The sequence below is a fragment of the Chrysemys picta genome, chromosome 4 (assembly GCF_011386835.1).
Source record: "Chrysemys picta bellii isolate R12L10 chromosome 4, ASM1138683v2, whole genome shotgun sequence".
Lineage (NCBI taxonomy): Eukaryota > Metazoa > Chordata > Testudines > Emydidae > Chrysemys > Chrysemys picta.
The window spans coordinates 114,761,291-114,766,364 of NC_088794.1; the positions used below are offsets into that span (position 1 = coordinate 114,761,291).

The 5,074-nt window shown below is 45.4% G+C and overlaps 1 pseudogene; it reads right to left on the reverse strand.

The window, feature by feature from the left end:
* Positions 1-3,139: 3,139 nt before the first annotated feature.
* On the reverse strand, positions 3,140-4,664 carry LOC101931502 (DNA (cytosine-5)-methyltransferase 3B-like; annotated as a pseudogene).
* Between the last annotated feature and the right edge of the window lie 410 nt (positions 4,665-5,074).

Sequence of the window (5,074 nt, forward strand, 5' to 3'; positions counted from 1 at the left end):
ATGTAACACTTTAAAAATCAGCAAAAGGGTTATATAAATAAAATTTATTATGAAACAAAAGGCAAAAAACTATTATGTACATAGTTTAGTCCTATTCAGTGTCTACTCAGCGCTTCTTGGCTTGTCTCTTGTATTCATTAAATGGAGCATCTCTTGTCACTGTCCAGCAATAGTCTGCAAGCATTGATGGGCTCCATTTGCCCTGATAGCGTTTCTCCATTGTTGCAATGTCCTGGTGAAATCGCTCGCCGTGCTTGTCGCTCACTGCTCCGCAGTTCGGTGGAAAAAAATCTAGATGAGAGTGCAAAAAATGTATCTTTAGTGACATGTTGCAACCAAGGCTTTCGTATGCCTTGAGGAGGTTTTCCACCAACAACCTGTAGTTGTCTGCTTTGTTGTTTCCAAGAAAATGTATTGCCACTAACTGGAAGGCTTTCCATGCCGTCTTTTCCTTGCCACGCAGTGTATGGTCAAATGCATCATCTCGAAGAAGTTCATGAATCTGAGGACCAACAAAGACACCTTCCTTTATCTTAGCTTCACTTAACCTTGGAAATTTTCCACGGAGGTACTTGAAAGCTGCTTGTGTTTTGTCAATGGCCTTGACAAAGTTCTTCATCAGACCCAGCTTGATGTGTAAGGGTGGTAACAAAATCTTCCTTGATTCAACAAGTGATGGATGCTGAACACTTTTCCTCCCAGGCTCTAATGACTGTCGGAGTGGCCAATCTTTCTTGATGTAATGGGAATCTCTTACACGACTATCCCATTCGCAGAGAAAACAGCAATACTTTGTGTATCCAGTCTGCAGACCAAGCAAGAGAGCAACAACCTTCAAATTGCCACAAAGCTGCGACTGATGTTGGTCATAGTTTATGCACCTCAAAAGTTGTTTCATGTTGTCATAGGTTTCCTTCATATGGACTGCATGACCAACTGGAATTGATGGCAAAACATTGCCATTATGCAGTAAAACAGCTTTAAGACTCGTCTTCGATGAATCAATGAACAGTCTCCACTCATCTGGATCGTGAACGATGTTGAGGGCTGCCATCACACCATCGATGTTGTTGCAGGCTACAAGATCACCTTCCATGAAGAAGAATGGGACAAGATCCTTTTGACGGTCACAGAACATGGAAACCCTAATATCACCTGCCAGGAGATTCCACTGCTGTAGTCTGGAGCCCAACAGCTCTGCCTTACTCTTGAGTAGTTCCAAATCCCTGACAAGGTCATTCAGTTCACCTTGTGTTATGAGGTGTGGTTCAGAGGAGGAGGATGGGAGAAAATGTGGGTCCTGTGACATTGATGGTTCAGGACCAGAAGTTTCATCCTCTTCCTCGTCTGACTCAAGTGAGAATGATTCTGGTGCATCAGGAACCGGCAGTCCTTCTCCGTGGGGTACTGGGCGTATAGCTGATGGAATGTTTGGATAATGCACAGTCCACTTTTTCTTCTTTGACACACCTTTCCCAACTGGAGGCACCATGCAGAAGTAATAATTGCTGGTATGATCTGTTGGCTCTCTCCAAATCATTGGCAATGCAAAAGGCATAGATTTCCTTTTCTTGTTCAACCACTGGCGAAGATTTGTTGCACAAATGTTGCAGCATATGTGTGCGGCCCCCCTCTTGTCCTGATCTCCAATTTTGCAGCCAAAATAAAGGTGATAGGCTTTCTTAACCATAGTGGTTATACTGCGCTTTTGTGATGCAAAAGTCACTTCACCACAAACATAGCAGAAGTTATCTGCACTGTTCACACAAGTACGAGGCATCTCTGCTCACTTTGGCTAAACAGAAATGTGTCCCTTTGCAAAATCAAACACTGACAAATAAGAGAGCATGACACTGTATGATTTCTAGAGCCGATATAGGGCAATTTGTTCAGCAGAGTGATGTAAGCTTTGTTATGATTGCATCATCCATGACTTCTAGGAATAACATGATGCAATTCATATCATGTATGACGCAATACCAGCTTCAGATTGCATCATTCATTGTTTTGCCTAAAAAGCAAGTACTGTCCAAACCCAGTCATAGATTTATTCACAGATCCAGTCAAAGATGTATTTTAGTCATTTCTGGTTTAAATTGAGATCCCTTCCCTTTATAACTCACTTATCCTCCGCCATTCCCAAGTCAAGGGTCGTATATACTGACCAAATAGCATATCTTGAAAACTAGAGCCAATCAACAATTTTAAGCATCATTTTCATTCTCAGTGACGCAGAATTAGTAAAGTTTGACTACATTTATTTCAGAAGCATTTTGGCTGTAGAGCAGTGTTATCTATCGATTTCTTAATGATTCACAACATTATGTTAGTTTCATTGACTGGATGTTTTCAGAGAATTATCCACAATGACTCCAAGATATCTTTCTTGAGTCTGGTTCACCTGTATGTTAGTATTGTTAAAATAGTTATTAGGATTATAAGAATATGTTTAGTGTTTAGACTTTTTTGGGTGCTTGAGAGTTGCTGCATGCATTAATTTCATGTATAGCATCTGTATCCAATATTGTAAGGTAATGTTTGTATATTTGCATTTGTATTGTAAGCCTGTGTAAATCATCAGACAGGCGAGAGACATTAACTAGTGTAAAATGTTGTTCTCCAACAGAAGGTGTTACCTCCTGGCCAACATGGAAGGCCCATCAACACCAGCTGGATTGTTGTGGAACAATAAAGAGAACAAAAGACTTTGCTGCTCTGCTCTTCCCCCCATGAAGATGAGTCATGATTCCTCCCATCAGCTGAATTCACAGCTCAAAGTACAGGGTGGAAAGGGAATAAAATCCCTTCCAAGGGTATGTCTACACTATGAAATTAGGTCGATTTTATAGAAGTCGATTTTTAGAAATCGATTTTATACAGTCGATTGCGTATGTTCCCACTCAGCGCATTAAGTCGGCGGAGTGCATCCTCACTACCGTGGCTAGCATTGACTTATGGAGTGGTGCACTGTGGGTACCTATCCCACAGTTCCCACAGACTCCGCTGCCCATTGGAATTCTGGGTTAACCCCCCAGTGCCTGATGGGGCAAAAACATTGTCGCGGGTGGTTTTGGGTACATGTCGTCAGTCACCCCTCCCTCCGTGAAAGCAACGGCAGACAATCGTTTCACGCCTTTTTTCCTGGGTTACCCATGCAGACGCCATACCACGCCAAGCATGGAGCCCGCTCAGCTCCCCACTACTGCTGCTGTTGTGGGCAAGTCTACTGTGGGGGCTGCTGTGATCCAAGTAGCCAATGCAATCATTGACGTTCTGTTATCAAGGGTAGTGATGCTAGGAAACATGCGGGCCTTTTTAGATTTTAGGTGCATCATATTCCTGTCCTTTGTCGCTGGTGAAGAAGTCTTGCAGCCGTACATTCCAGTCCGGTCGGCGCTGTAACACCCCATAGCACTTCTGTGGTTGACACATGTAACAGCTCCAGGGCTCTTGCTCTTTTGCCTTGTCCGAGGTACCTTGCCCTACCAGGACCTCCAAGCATTCGACACAGAAGCACCTGCAGCAGCTGCCATTGCTACACAGCAGCAGCTCCTTGCCTTCGCAGCAGATGGTGCAGTAGGACTGGTACCCATCCTTGTCGTACATGTAGAAGAGCTCCAGGAATCAATCCCTGTAAGTCTGGCAGGTCCCCCTCAAACAGCGGGTAGAATGTGACTGGGTTTTTTCTCCTGCACGATAAACAACTGTCTTCAAGGATCCTGTTGTTGTTTGTGACTTTGGAAACCATTTGCTCTCTGCTCTGGTCCTCCTCCACCCGCTCCTTGCTGTTGTTGCAGAAGTTAGTCTTTAGCTGCTTGGCCGGGGGTTCTGGGAATGTCTTCCCTACCCGGCTCCTAGCAACCTCCAGGGCATGGTGTATGGCTCGTCGATAGGAGACCAGCTTATTAAATGTGGAGTGATTGAAATGCTGCCTAAAAGCCATCAGATCCACCAGCTTGTCTGCTGAAACCTCGGAGAACTTCCCATCCCCAAACCATTGCACCCAGCGCATTCCAGAGATTGCCTGATGTATGAACATGACTCTGTAGGAGACAATGATTGCAGGCCACCAGGAGAAGCCCTTGATCTTCCCCGACACGTGCTCCCCAATTCCAAAATCTTACCCATCCTGGTATTCCACCACTTCCCCTGCAACTCTGCTCTCCTGCTCCCCAGTGACGAGCTCGGGGGATCTGTTCTGATCCTCCTGGGTGCTGCTGCCAGACGGGGTACTGCTGCTCTGGGAGGACTCCGTGGAATCCTCCTCAGTGAGGTCGATCAGGGACACCTGGACAGACATGGCCATCCTCCTCTTAGAGCACCGAATGGAAGTCAGAGATTCCAGGCCATTCTCTTCTTTAAGTTTCGTCTCATGGAGATTCAGTCCTGCCTGGAATATCATGCGAACTGGAGGCTTCTGCCTCAGACTGCCCTCCCAGCCAGCAGGATCACGTGGTCGCACCTACCCCAGTCTATCCCTTGCTCCCATGGCTCATGAAGCCTGGACAGTAGTAAGGAGCAGTTCAATTATAGGTGAGCAAGTGCAGAATGGTGGTAGAATGTGCCTTTGGATGTTTAAAAGCTCGCTGGAGCTGTTTGCTGACTAGGTCAGACCTCAGCGCAACCAATATTCCCATTGTTATTGCTGCTTGCTGTGTGTGCCATAATATCTGTGAGAGTAAGGGGGAGACGTTTATGACGGGGTGGGATGTTGAGGCAAATCGCCTGGTGTCCAATTTTGAGCAGCCAGTCACCAAGGTGATTAGAAGAGCACAGCAAGGCGTGCTGCGCATCAGAGAGGCTTTGAAAACCAGTTTCATGACTGGCCAGGCTTCGGTGTGACAGTTGTGTGTGTTTCTCCTTGATGAAAACCTGCCTCTTTGTTGATTTTAATTCCTTGTAAGCCAACCACCCTCCCCACTTTGAAATAAAGTAACTATTGTTTTGAAACCATGCATTCTTTCTTTATTAATTAAAAAAAAAAAGAGAGATAACAGACAAGGTAGCCCGGGTGGGGTGGGGGAGGAGGGAAGGACAAGGCCACATTGCTTATTGTAGCCACACTAAAAATCAA